Source organism: Heloderma suspectum, chromosome 4 (assembly GCF_057233095.1).
Source record: "Heloderma suspectum isolate Gila_16-S chromosome 4, 16-S_ref, whole genome shotgun sequence".
In the NCBI taxonomy this organism is placed as follows: Eukaryota; Metazoa; Chordata; class Lepidosauria; order Squamata; family Helodermatidae; genus Heloderma; species Heloderma suspectum.
In genome coordinates this window covers 25,035,488-25,050,426 of record NC_139461.1, presented here as the reverse complement: position 1 = coordinate 25,050,426, position 14,939 = coordinate 25,035,488, and positions in this window count along the sequence as shown.

Below are 14,939 nucleotides of genomic sequence, written 5' to 3'. Positions count from 1 at the left end.
CCCGGTGATTTCTTGACTTCCTACTTTAGCATTCCAATCCCCTATGATAAAGAGGACATCTTTTTGTGGTGTTAGTTCTAGAAGGTGTTGTAGGTCTTCATAGAACCGATCAACCTCCGCTTCTTCGGCATCAGTGGTTGGGGCATAGACTTGAATTACTGTGATGTTGAATGGTTTGCCTTGGATTCGTACTGAGATCATTCTATCATTTTTAAGATTGTACCCCAGTACTGCTTTTCCCACCCTTTTGTTGACTATGAGTGCTACTCCATTTCTTCTAAGGGATTCTTGCCCACAATAGTAGATATGATGGTCACCTGAATTAAATTCGCCCATGCCTGTCCATTTTAGTTCACTGATTCCCAAGATGTCGATGTTCAATCTTGCCATCTCATGTTTGACCACCTCCAGCTTACCTTGATTCATTGATCTGACATTCCAGGTTCCTAAACAATATTGTTCTTTACAGCATCGGATTTTCTTTTCACCGCCAGACACATCCACAGCTGAGTGTCCTTTCGGGTTTGGCCCAGCCGCTTCACTCTTTCTGGCGCTACTTGGAAATACCCTCTGCTCTTCCCCAGTAGCATATTGGACACCTTCCGACCTGAGGGGCTCATCTTCCAGCGTCATCTCTTTTAGCCTTGTGATACGTTCCATGGGGTTTTCTTGGCAAGAATACTGGAGTGGGTTGCCATTTCCTTCTCCAGTGGACCACATTTTGTCAGAACTCTCTGCCATGACCTGTCCGTCTTGGGTGGCCCTGCACGGCATAGCTTATGGCTTCACTGAGTTACGCAAGCCCCTTCGCCACAACAAGGCAGTGATCCATGAAGGGGAATTAAATCCATACAACATGATAAAATACAATATAAAAGTTGAAAAGTTTAAAGCTACAACATAAAATAAAAATCAAAGCCAAAATAAAACCTAGCAGCCGTGCAAAACTTTAAAATACATAACAGATTTAAAATAACAGAAACTGAAAGACTAAAATGCCTGGGGAATAAATAAATAAATGGGGGTTGGACTTGATGGTCTTATAGGCCCCTTCCAACCCTACTATTCTGTGATTCTACTATTCTATGAATAAGAAGGTCTTTACCTGGCACCGAAAACAGCACAATGTAGGCACCAGGTGAGCCTCTCTGGAAAGCTCATTCCACAACTGGGGTGCCACAACAGAAAAGGCCCTCTTCTTAGTAGCCACCCACCTCGCTTCCTTTGGCGGCGGCTTCCAGAGAAGGACAACTGAAGATGAAGAGTCCAGGCAGGTGTATATGGGAGGAGATGATCCTTTATTTGGATTCATTCTTTAACTAGCAGCTCCACCACCACTTCTAATGATGGAGCTGCATTCAGTAGCTCAGTGGGCCGCTGTTCTCCTCGGTGCCTTTATTTGAATGTCACTATATCATAGAATCATAGAATGGTAGGTTGGAAGGGGCCTATGAGACCATCAAGTCCAACCCCCTGTTCAGTGCAGTAATCCAAGTCAGAGTATCCCTGACAGATGGCTGTCCAGCCTCGTCTTGAAGGCCTCCAGTGTGGGAGAGACATAGCATATCAGGACATAGCATCATTCCAGAGGCATTAATAACATAAGACCATAAGAAGAGCCCTGCTGGATCAGACCAAGGGTCCATCTAGTCCAGCATTCTGTTCACACAGTGGCCAATCAGTTGTCAACTGGCAAGTCACACACAGGACACAAGTGCAACAGCACCCTCTCACCCCTGTTCCCCAGCAACTGGTATACATACGCATACCGCCTCTGGTACTGGAGGTAGCATATATGGCCATCAGGACTAGCAGCCATTGATAGCCTTCTCCTCCATGAATCTGTCTAATCCCCTTTTAAAGCCATCCAGATTGGTGGCCATCACTAGGTCTTGAGGTAGCGAATTCCATAGTTTGACTATGCACTGTGTGAAGAAGCCCTTCCTTTGATCTGTCCTGAATCTCCCACCAATCAGCTTCATAGGATGACCCCACTGGGTTCTAGTATTATGAGACAGGGAGAAAAATGTCTCCCTATCTAATTTCTCCACACCAGGCATAATTCCGTACACTTCTATCATGTCTCCCCTTACTCGCCTTTTTTCCAAGTTAAATATGATCTGAGCTGTTGTACCCTTCCCTCATAGTGGGGTTGTGCATCACTTCGGTGCCAGATCCTCAGTGAGATCCAAAGTGGATCCAAAGAGCACCAGGGCAGTCCAAAGTAGGGATGTACGGACTGGGTAAAATCCGCTCCATCTGTCTTTCATGGATTGTTTGTTCCATCATCCATTCACAGACAGATGTGAATATTTTTTTTTCATCATGCGGAAAAATACGCAAATAATTATGTAGGAGGTTTTGTAAGAATTAGTATGTAACATTTAGTGTATTATCCCCCATTCCATTCCACTTTTCCTCAGCAGAGACTTGCATATTTTTCCTATGAATAAATATGCGTAAATTTGGGGAAAGTAAAAAAACCATCCGAAAGTCCACAGGCTCTGCACTGCCTGAGGGGGTCACTCCACAGCGGATTCTGCAGGTTGGATTCTTAGAAATCCCAGCTCATTTTACTTCATCTTGAATTTCTCCAGCATCCCTAGTCCAAAGCGAAGCGGGTCACCATCAAAGCGTCTCAGTCCACCTCAGAAATTCGGAGCTATTTTGATGCCTTCTGAAGCCCAGACAGCCTGTCTCTAAATGTATCAACTTGTGAAAGATCAGGGAGAGGGAGAGGAGGAGGAGGAGGAGGAGGAGGAGGGAGCTTTGGCAAATGACAACTCTAGTTGCCAAATTAGGGCTGAACTTAGCCCAGCAGTCTCCAGTCAGTGACAGTGGTGGAGGACTTGGGTGGGGGGAGGATTACTGTACATATTGGAGAGATCAGCCTGCATTTGTTTCACTGCAAGCAGGAGTGCCTAAAGGTGGTGGTTAGAGAGAACTATTTGGTTAGTTAGTTGGCTAGATCTCTGTGGGGGGGGGGTGTTGTACTGCAGCTTTGTCCTTTTTATTATTTCCCACCCAGCCCTTTTCAATTCAACTATTCCCTTTCTTTCTTTTCTAGATTATTTAGTTAAAAAACCAAAAACATTTTTAAAGTACTTCAGTTTCCTCCTTTCCTTGCCTTGTTCTTTGGCTCCTCCTCCCGCCCTGCCCTTCTGAATTACTCAGCCATGCTTATTAGTTTTTTCTTTCTTTCTTTTGATTATTTAAAAAAAACAAGAAAAAAAGTAGTTTAGTTGCCTTGCCTTGCCTTGTTTTTTGGCTCCCCCCTTCCCCACCTCCGCTGTTCTCAGCTTTCTTCATAGTTTTCCCTGTCTTTCTTACTAGATCCTTTAAATATGTATGTATGTATATACATACATACAAAGCTTGTTCTTGGCTTTCCCCTCTCCCTTGCCCCTCCCAGTTCCTGTATTCATTCCCTTCCCATTTTTGAACTCTATATTTTTTCCCTAAGAAAAATAAACATAAAACATAAACTCTTTTCTTTGCTTGTAGGTAGTTCTGTATTTGCTTTTCTTCTGCTCTTGTGTGTCTGTGTGCGTGTGTTTGTTGTGGTCAAGCAAAGCACTACACACATCCACATTTCAAAATACAGTGGGCAAAGCACTACACACATATCATCCATTATTTAAATTCAACACTATACTGTGTGGAAAAGCAAGCCCAATATGAGGCATCTTCAAGGTCTTGGCATTGGGGCTGTGTGTTGCCCAGATTTCATGCACTTCTGTGCAACCAGTGAAAAGTTATAGCTCTTTGCTTTGAGAGTTTGTGCTGAAAAAAAGCAGTTAGCACAGCCTGTCTGCCAGCGTGTTTTCCCAGGAAATGTGTCTTCCATTCAGCCAAAGAGAGCCTGGGGTCATCCACTGTGAAGCTGAATAGGAAAGTAGTACTAGGGAAGAGGGGTTATTTGCACTTCAAAAAACCTACAGCAAAGATTAGGGATAGTGACCTCCTCCTAATCACCACTTAAACAGTTAATTTCCCTGATTATCCCTTTATGCCCTTTGGCATTAAGTTGCTGAGAACAGCACAGTTTATCTGTGACTAGCACAAAACGTACTGGGACAAACTGTCTGAAATTTGGCAGGTGAGATCATCTCCATGGTGGCTGACAGGTCCCCAAATTTCATGCACTAGTGTGTAAACAGTGAAAAGTTATAACTCTTTGCTTTGAGGGTTTTTGTTGAAAAAATCAAATTTTAACTCTACCTAGCACAGACACTACTTGGCCAAACTGTCTGAAATTTGGCAGGTGCTATTAGCTCCATGGGGGCTGAGAGTCCCCCATATTTCATGATTTTATCATGAAAACTGAAAAAGTTATGGCCATTTCTGTTTTCCAATGCAAGACAATGGGAAAACTTCAAGTCTGAATAATTTGGATATCCGAATCTCACTTCGGAACTGAAGAGAAGCAGATTGGGTCCAAATCGGTCCAAAGCAAAGTAGGGCTGCTTCAGAAGGTCCGAATCAGCATCTGAAGCAAAGCGAGGGGTCTGTGCACAGCTCTACCTTATAGGGAAGTTGCTCAAGCCCCTCGATCATTTTAGTTGCTGCACCTTTTCCAGCTCTGCAATATCTTTTTTTAGGTGTGGTGACCAGAACTGGACACACTATTCTAAGTGCAGTCACACCATAGACTTGTACAAAGTCAGTATGATACTGGCAGTTTTATTCTCAATTCCTTTTATACTTACGCCCAACATGGAGTTTGCTTTTTTTAGGGATGGTGGAGAAATCCTCCACGGACTGCAATGAGTCTGGAGTCATTGGCAGAATGGACTACCCCCACCACCGCCACCCGAAATCCCCCCAGGATGGACCCTACCTGCTGCTAGCTGGTCCGGGTCCGTCCACTGCTGCCATCCATCCACTGCCCCACACTGTGGCTGCAAATGGCATCCAGCGTAAAAAAAAATTAAAAAACGGGGGATTGCTCTGTTTATTTTAAATGGGGATTGCTCCATTCCACTCCATTCTACATAAAAAACTTACATAGCCTATCACGAAAAGAGCAGGGACACGAATGTGGATGGACAGCAGTGGATGGACAGCAGCAGCGGTCAGACCCGGACCAGCTGGCAGCAGGTAGGATCCGCCCAGGGGGATTTCGGGGGTGGCAGGGAGGTAGTCCATTCCGCCACGGACTCCGGGGGGGGGGGCAGATTCTAAAGAATACGGCCTCATTGGAGTCTGTGGCAGAATTCTCTAACATCCCTAGCTGTCGGGCTCTGGCCGCAAATGGCATCTGGCATAGGGGACGCCATTGGCATCCCTGCTCTTTTTGGTGATAGGCTACGTAAATATTTACATAGCCTATCACGCAAAGAGCAAGGACACAAATGATGTAGCAGATGCCATATGAGTCCCTGCTTTTTTTGTGATAGGCAAGCAATGTAAATATTTACGTCGCCTATCATGGCAAAGTCTGCTATGGCATTTGCGTCCCTGCTCTTTGAGTGATAGGCTACGTAAATATTTACGTAGCCTATCACGGCAAAAATCAGGGACACAAATGGCATCTGCTACACCAAATGGCATCTGCTACTACATTTTTTAGAATCCAACCTCCCGGAGTCTGTGGCAGAACGAAGCAATCCCCCCCGTCACCGCCCAAAATTTCCCCAGGATGGACCCTACCTTTTGTCGGCCATCCGCTGCCCTCGTCTGCGGCTGCGAATGGCTGCCCCAGTCTGTGGCCGCCATTTCCCTCCCAACTTTAGCCGTGATAGGCCACGTAAGTATTTACGTAGCCTATCACAGCAAAGAGCAGGGATGCAAATAGCGGCCGCTATGCCATTTGTGTCCCTGCGTTAGCTGTGAGAGGCTATGTAAATATATACATAGACTCTCACAGCTAACGCAGGGACACAAATGGCATAGCGGGTGCCATTTGCGTCCCTGCTCTTTGCCGTGATAGGCTACGTAAATAATTACATAGCCTATCATGGCTAACGCAGGGACGCAAATGGCAGCCACTATGGAGGAGCTGGCCAGGGAAGATTCCGGGGGGAGGGACAGATCACCTCCCCCCCCCACGGACACCCTGGATCGGGATGGGGGAGTAATCCGTACACCCCTACTGGCATCAGATGGATGTCCAGCTGTGAGCGGGCCCGGCAGGTGGCTCTGTGGACTCTCCATGGAGCGGAGCCGGCCAGGCAGGATTCCGGGGGGAGGGATGGATCGCCCGCCCCCCCCTGCGGATGCCCAGACTGGAACAGGGTGAGTATTCTGTACACCCCTAGCTTTTTTACACCAGCCGCACGCTAGGTTGACATCTTCATCAAGCTGTCCACCACAACCCCAAGATCGAAGCTCAAATATTTTGGCCACCTAATGTGAAGAGAAAACTCACTGGAAAAGACCCTGATGCTGGGAAAGATTGAAGGCAAAAGGAGAAGGGGACAGCAGAGGATGAGATGGCTAGATAGCATCACCGATGCAATGAATATAACTTGAGCACACTCCGGGGGGAACAGAGGACAGGAAGGCCTGGTGTGCTATGGTCCATGGGGTCACGAAGAGTCGGACACCACAACGACTGAACAACAACAACAACACTGCTGAGATCCCATTCAGGTTATACTTGAAGTTGGGATTTTTTGCCCCAACATCACTTTACACTTGCTTACATTAAACCACATTTACCATTTTGATGCCCAGTCTCCCAGTTTGGAGAAATCCTTTTCGAGCTCCTCACAATCCCATTTTGTATTAACCACCCAAAATAATTTGGTGACATCAGCAAACTTCGCCACTTCACTGGTTGCTCCTAATTCCAGATCATTTATGAACAGGTTGAAAAGTATTTGTCCTCATACAGATCCCTTTGGGACCCCATCATTTACTTCCCTCCATTGGGAGAATTTACCATTTATTCCTCCTCTCTGCTTTCTGTTCTTTAACCAGTTACTGATCCATAAGAAGACCTGTCCTCTTATTCGCATGACTGCTAAGTTTGCTCAGGAGTCTTTGGTGAAGGACTTTGTCAAAAGCCTTGTTTGTAGGGGAGATGGCAGCTCCCTGCAGCTATACAAGTCCTTCGAATACAAGTCCTCATCATCACTGCAGGTAGATAAAAACAAGAATTAAAGAAAACTAGGGATGTCGGAGAATTTCTCCACGAATCTCCGGGAGGCCGAATGCCAACGCATTCGGCCCCCGAAATTGGTGGAGAAACAGTCCGCCACCCTCCCCACCCCCACCCCCGGGATGGGACTTACTTACCTTGGTCAAATGTCCCTGGCAGCGGCGGCTCCCAGCGGCGGTTCGGCGGTTTGGCGGCGGTGTGGCGGCGGTGCGGTGCCGGCAGCGGCCGGTCTTCCGACCAGCTGCCACCACCGCCATTTCCAAGTGTAAAAAAAAACAACAACAACAAACGTGATAGGCTACGTAAAGATTTACGTAGCCTATCACGGCTAGATTTTCAAAAAACACCATGATAGGCTATGTAAATGTTTACGTAGCCTATCACGGCTGACTTTGGGGGGGGAAGCGTGTACGCAAATGGCGGCGCCCGTGGGTGCCGCATTTGCATTACCTATTTGGGCACATGTAGTCTACGTAGACATTTACGTAGACTACGGCGAAAATAGGGGCAACGCAAATAGCGTTGCCCTTATTTTCGCCGTAGTCTACGTAAATGTTTACATAGACTTGTTGTTGTTGTTGTTGTTCAGTCGTTCAGTCGTGTCCGACTCTTCGTGACCCCATGGACCATAGCACGCCAGGCCTTCCTGTCCTGCGCTCTCTCCCGGAGCGTGCTCAAGTTCATATTCATTGCATCCGTGATGCTATCTAGCCATCTCATCCTCTGCCGTCCCCTTCTCCTTTTGCCTTCAGTCTTTCCCAGCATCAGGGTCTTTTCCAGGGAGTTTTCTCTTCGCATTAGGTGGCCAAAATATTGGAGCTTCAGCTTCATTATCTGTCCTTCCAATGAGCACTCAGGGTTGATTTCCTTTAGGATGGACTGATTTGACCTCCTTGCAGTCCAGGGCACTCGTAAGAGTCTTCTCCAGCACCACAGTTCGAAAGCATCAATTCTTCGGCGCTCAGCCTTCCTTATAGTCCAGCTCTCACAGCCATACATTACTATTACATAGACTACACGTGCCCAAATAAGGAATGCAAATGTGGCACCCATGGGCGCCGCCATTTGCGTACACGCTTCCCCCCCCCAAAGTCAGCCGTGATAGGCTACGTAAGCCTTTACGTATTTACGTAGCCTATCACGGCTGACTGCAGGGACACAAACGGTGGCGGCTACGGCTGCCGCCATTTGCGACCCGGCAGGAGAAGAGGATTCGCAGCCGGATGGACGGGGCGCCTCCCCCCCGGCCAGAATTTTGGCTGGAGGGATGGGGCGCCTCCCCCCCAGCCAGAATTTCGGCGGGGAGGGATGGGGCGCCTATCCCCCGCCCAGAATTTTAGGGGGAGGAACGGAGCGCCTCCCCCCCACCGCGAAGCAAGCTGTGGGACCAGGTAAGGGACTTTCGTCCATCCCTAAAGAAAACCCAGAGAGCCAGTGGGGTGTAGTGGTTAGTGTAGCAGGGTGGGAGGCTAAGGAAAGCCAGGCTCAAGTCCTCACTCTGCCATGAACCTCAGTGGGTGACCTTGGGACAGCCACTACCTCTCAGCCTAACTTACCCCACAAGGTTGGTGTTCTAAGGATAAAATGGGTGACCATATATGTTGTCTTAAGGTCCTTGGAGGAAAGGTGGGCTAGAAATGTAATAAAGAGAAATAAATACAACTGTCAAAGAAAAAAAACAGACAAGCAACTTGTGTGTTGGCATTCATTGGGTTGGATCCAGTCTACATTACTTGCACTTAGTTCCCAGTGAAATTAATGGGACCTAAGCCAAGTCATAATTAACTCTTCCCATTGAGTGTAATGGGATTTAAATTCAACTAAGGGTGCAATCCTATGCATGTTTAGACAGGAAAAAAAAAAGTCCTACAACTCCCAGCATTCCCCAGCCAGCATGGCTGGCTGGGGAATGCTTGGAACTGTAGGACTTTTTTTTTCCTGTCTAAACATGCATTGGATTGCACCCTAACAGTCTAGTTAGTCCTACTTAGGATAGACCCTCTGAAATCAACAGGACTTATACTAATCATGACTAATTTAGGTCGCATTGATTTCAATGGGTGTACTCTCACTAAGTCTGGATCCAGCGCATTATTTTTAAATGTGCAGCTTAATACATCAACACATATTGGTAGTCTACAGCAGTCGTCATTAATAAACATTGATCCCAGCTTCTGTGACGCTACAGCAAATCTTGAAATCCTGAATGTAACATATTTCCCCCAGTTAGATGGGAGGTAAATAATTTTAACTAAATCAGTGGAATTGGCCAAACATCCAACAATATGCATAAGTCATATGAGTATTCCTCTGTTAAGTGCTCCATGTGAAAGAACATTCTCAAGCCTTTGGCAGGTGAAATATTATTGTAGGAATATATGGCAGTAGCCAGACTTGGCTTTCCCCTGGCTATTGAGAAACAAAAGTCATCAACATCTACAGATCTGGAGGGAGGAGTTGATAGATCTGATGGTGTTCCTAACAGGCATATTCCATTCCAATCTGCTAAATAAATGCATCACCAGCTCAATGAATGCATTTGTTGTTGTTCAGTCATTCAGTCGTGTCCGACTCTTCGTAACCCCATGGACCATAGCATTCCAGGCCTTCCTGTCCTCCGCTCTCTCCTGGAGTGTGCTCAAGTTCATATTCATTGCATTGGTGATGCTATCTAGCCATCTCATCCTCTGCCATCCCCTTCTCCTTTTGCCTTCCGTCTTTCCCAGCATCAGGGTCTTTTCCAGGGAGTTTTCTCTTCGCATTAGGTGGCCAAAATATTTGAGCTTCAGCTTCAGTATCTGTCCTTCCAATGAGCAGTCAGGGTTGATTTCCTTTAGGATGGACTGATTCAATGAATGCATACTTTTATTGTAAAGGGGTGGGGGGCAACAAAAATCCTCTCTCCTCTAACAGTGGTTTTAGCTTACCACTTTGTGTCCCCCCCCCATGATTTTTTCTAGACCTCCCTCTACAGAAAAAAAAAAAACAAGTGAAGCAAAATCTTTGTGTTAAAGAAATCTACATTCTCTGCCCTGCATATTAAAATTAAGAAGCATTGCACTTCTGCATAATTTGATTCCAAGTTTTGGGTTGCCAAAGAAGTTGGAATTTTTGACATGGACTGTGGAGATTGGAGTTTATATTGCCACTAAAATATGCAGTTAGATTAGTCATGGGAGAGGGAAGGAATGCTAAGGAAGGCTTTTCGTACCGTTCCTGTAGTTTGCAGACTTCCACCAGGCACAACCTATTTGCATCTAAAGTTTTGGACCACAACCATGAGGGCCAGAAACATTTTTTTTAATTGAAACCTGTGCCTGCTGAAGGTTAGACTTATGGCAGCTTTTCCCCTCTGCAAGGGTGGGGGACCTATTAAGATGGTCCACCCCCAGAGGCTAATGGATCTGGATGGTTTCCAGAGGGCTCTGGGGAGCTTTCCAGCTAATATGGCTGGCTCTCATGTCGAAACTCTGGTTGATCTGTGGAATGCAGAAATGATCCAGGCAGTTGACATGATTGATCCTGAGCGTCCTCTCCTGAGTACAGCTTGTACTGCTCCATGGTACACCCCAGAGCTGAGAGCAATGAAACAAAATAGGAGGCGGCTTGAGTACAGATGGAGAAGAACTCCTAGTGGGTGCAGTCGAACCCTGGTGTGTGCCTATGGTAAGGTATACTCAGGGGCAGTGAGGGAGGCAAAGGAACATTTCACTGCCTCCATTCAATCTTCTAAATGCCGCCCAGTGGAGCTCTTCAAGGTCATTCATGGCCTATTACATGCTGGCCCTAAGGAGACGGTAGACCCATCTGAGGTCCGCTGTGATTTCTTTGCACTTCCAGGATAAAATCTCTTGCCTCCGCTGGGACTTATACTCCAGTCTTACAGCAGGTGAATCTGGTGAGGTGTCCAGAGCACAGCCTTGTCCTGTTCTTCTGGGTGAGTTTCAGTTGGTACAGCTCAAGGATGTTGACAAGGTGCTTGGACTGGTTCGTGCAACCACTTCCATATTGGATCCTTGCCCCTCTTGGCTTATAAAAACTGGCAGGGAAGGCTGGCTGGGCCACCAGGGAGGTGATAAATGCCTCCTTGAGAGAGGGAGTGGTCCCTGGCTGCCTCAAAGAGGATGTGGTGAGACCACTCCTAAGGAAACCCTCCCTGGACCCAGAAAATCTTAATAATTTTAGGCCAGTGGCAAATGTTCCTTTCTTGGGCAAGGTTCTTGAGCAGGTGGTTGCCAACCAGCTCCATGCACTCTTGGATGAGACTGATTATCGAGATCCATTGCAGTCAGAGTTCAGGCCGGGTTTTGGCACAGAAACAGCCTTGGTCACCCTGTATGATGACCTATGTTGGGAGAGAGACTGGGGAAGTGTGACCTTGATCTGTCAGTGGCTTTCAATACCATCAACCATGGTATCCTTCTGGGGCGATTGTCTGAGCTGGGGGTGGGAGGCACTGCATTGCAGTGGTTTTGCTGCTACTTGGATGGTCGGCTCCAGAAGGTGGTGCTTGGGGAATACTGCTCGGCCCCATGGATTCTCCAGTATGGGGTTCCGCAGGGGTCGGTTCTGTCCCCCATGCTATTTAACATCTACATGAAACTATTGAGTGTGGTCATCTGGAGTTTTGGAGTGCATTGCCATCAGTATGCTGATGACACACAGCTCTATTTCTCCTTTTCATCTTCTTCGGGTGAGGCTGTGGATGTGCTAAATTGGTGCCTGGCTACAACAGTGGACTGTATGAGGGCTAATAAACTGAAACTCAGTCCAGACAAGACTGAGATGCTCTTGGTGGGCAGTTCTTCTATCTGGATGGAGGGTGCCCAACCTGTTCTGGATAGGGTTGCACTCCCCCTGAAGGAGCGGGTTCATAGCTTGGGGGTTCTTCTGGAGCCATCTTTGTCACTTGAAGCTCAAGTAGCCTCAGTAGCATGGAGTGCCTTCTACCAACTTCAGTTGGTGGCCCAGCTATGCCCCTACCTGGACAGGGATAGCCTAGCTTCAGTTGTCTATGCTCTGGTAACCTCCAAGTTAGATTACTGCAATGCACTCTACGTGGGGCTGCCTTTGAAGACAATTCAGAAGCTGCAGCTTGTGCAAAATGCAGCAGCCAGACTGATAACAGGGACCAGAAGGTCTGAACATATAAGACCGATTCTGGCCTGCTTGCACTGGCTGCCTATATGCTTCCAAGCCCAATTCAAAGTGCTGGTTTTGACCTACAAAGCCCTACATGGCTCAGGACCACAATACCTGACAGAGCACCTCTCCCGACACGAACCTCCCCATATACTATACTCAACATCTAAGGCCCCACTCCAGAAGCCTCCTCCTAGAGAGGCTTGGAGGGTGCCAACAAGGGAGAAGGCCTTTTCAGTGGCAGCTCCCCATTTATGGACAATCTCCCTGATGAGGCCTGCCTGGTGCCAACATTGTCATCTTTTCGGTGCCAGGTTAAAACTGCCCTCTTCTCTCGGGCATTTGGCAGCATCTAATGAATCTCTGGCTGATTGTTTTAAATTGTTTTAGGTATATGTTGTTGTTGTATGTGTTATTTGTTTTATGTCATTATGTGAATGGTTTTTATATTTTATGTAATGTATTTTAATGGTTTTTATTTTTGTGAACCGCCCAGAGAGCTTGGGCTATGGGGCGAAATAGAAAGATAATAAATGAAAAAAATGGAATGAATCTCAAGACACCAGACATCAAATAGTACCCTTGCACAGTGTCAAAGGAAGCTTCCTTATAGAGGGTGCTTCAAATGGAGAGTTCCTAGTAGGGATGGGAGAACTCACTGTGGTCCAGGTCGCACGCCACTCACCAGAGGCATCATTAGTAGGCATCTGAGCATGCTCAGTTCTGCTGTTCATCTCATTTAGACACTCTGCCAGCATGTCGTGGCCTTGAGCAAGCTCTGTGAAGCTGCTTGTAAAGACAGCTGCATTCTTTTTCCCTTTCTTCGAAGACAGTCCCGCAAAATCTCAGAGTCTCAGTTAGTGAAATAATCTCATTTAGCATAGAATCAAACTTCAAGGTCTTCTCACCCAGGGGTCAAGAGTCTGGAATATAAAGCTGGTTACGAGCCCTGGCTCTTCTAGGGGCTCTTCTTGTCAGTCTCCCCCAGATCATATCAGCCACCTTTACTCTTTGTTAACCCTTTTAGTACCAGATTAATAGTGGTGGGCTCTCCCACACTGGAGGCATTCAAGATGAGGCTGGACAGCCATCTGCCAGGGATTCTTCAACGGGGATTCCTGCATTGAGCAGTCATGGCATGGCGAGTCATTGGGCAGTCCGCGAGCACCCGGCAGGTGGTGCACAACTGCCCTGTCCTTTGCCGAGTCACCATTTTGCGTAAGAATGGCAGCTTGGCCTTTTTCATACAGGCCAATTTTACACAAGTGGTGGCCATAATTTTACACAAGGAGTGTCCATTTATGCAAGGTTACAGGTGTAAATGGCTATTTCCTCCTGTAATCTTGCATGAATGATCTCTTTACAGCCACCTTCTGTGTAAAATCGGCCTTCACACAACAGGCCGAGCCACCATTTTGTGGCTTGGTGGGGGATCGGGGATCCCCACGCTTGCCTGACTCAGGGCGCGCCGAGTCAGGCAAGTGCGGGGATCCATGGACTGGCATCCAGGGGGCTGAGCCTGCCATTTCTTGCCAGGCCTCGAGCCCCAGCCAGACGCCCGCAACATCCCTAGTTCCTAGCAGGACCCCTCAGAAGCCATTGTGCAGCACAGACAGAAGGAACAATGGGAAAACACAGGAGGGTTACAGTGGAAGTGAGCCAAGTCCGGATCCCCTGTAAAACTCTGCGAATTATGCAGGAAGATGGTGTGATAAAAACCTCATCTGGAAGCACCCACAGAGTCAGGCCATTGGTCTGTCTTGCTCAGTATTGCCCACACTTAGGGATGTCAGAGAAATCCACAATGGAGTCAAATGAGTTTGTTGTCGTTCAGTCGCTCAGTCGTGTCCGACTCTTCGTGACCCCATCGGCCACAGCACGCCAGGCCTTCCTGTCCTGCGCTCTCTCCCGGAGTATGCTCAAGTTCATCTTCATTGCATCAGTGATGCTATCTAGCCATCTCATCCTCTGCCGTCCCCTTCTCCTTTTGCCTTCAGTCTTTCCCAGCATCAGGGTCTTTTCCAGGGAGTTTTCTCTTCACATTAGTAGGTGGCCAAAATATTTGAGCTTCAGCTTCAGTATCTGTCCTTCCAATGGGCACTCAGGGTTGATTTCCTTTAGGATTGACTGATTTGACCTCCTTGCAGTCCAGGGGACTCGTAAGAGTCTTCTCCAGCACCACAGTTCGAAAGCATCAATTCTTCGGCGCTCAGCCTTCCTTATAGTCCATCTCTCACAGCCATACGTTGCTACTGGGAAAACCATAGCTTTGATTAGACGGACCTTTGTCGGCAAGGTGATGTCTCTGCTTCTTACTATGCTGTCTAGGTTTGCCATAGCTTTCCTCCCAAGGAGCAAGCGTCTTTTAATTTCATGGCTACAGTCACCGTCTGCGGTGATCTTGGAGCCCAAGAAAGTAAAATCTGTCACTGCTTCCATTTCTTCCCCTTCTATATGCCAGGAAGTGATGGGGCCAGATGCCATGATCTTCGTTTTTTTAATGTTGAGTTTCAAACCAGCTTTTGCACTCTCCTCTTTCACCCTCAACAAGAGGCTCTTGAGATCTTCTTCGCTTTCTGCCATTAGGGTGGTATCGTCTGCATATTGGAGGTTGTTGATAATTCTCCCAGCAATCTTAATTCCGACCTGTGATTCATCCAACCCGGCGTTTCTCGTGATGTACTCTGCATAT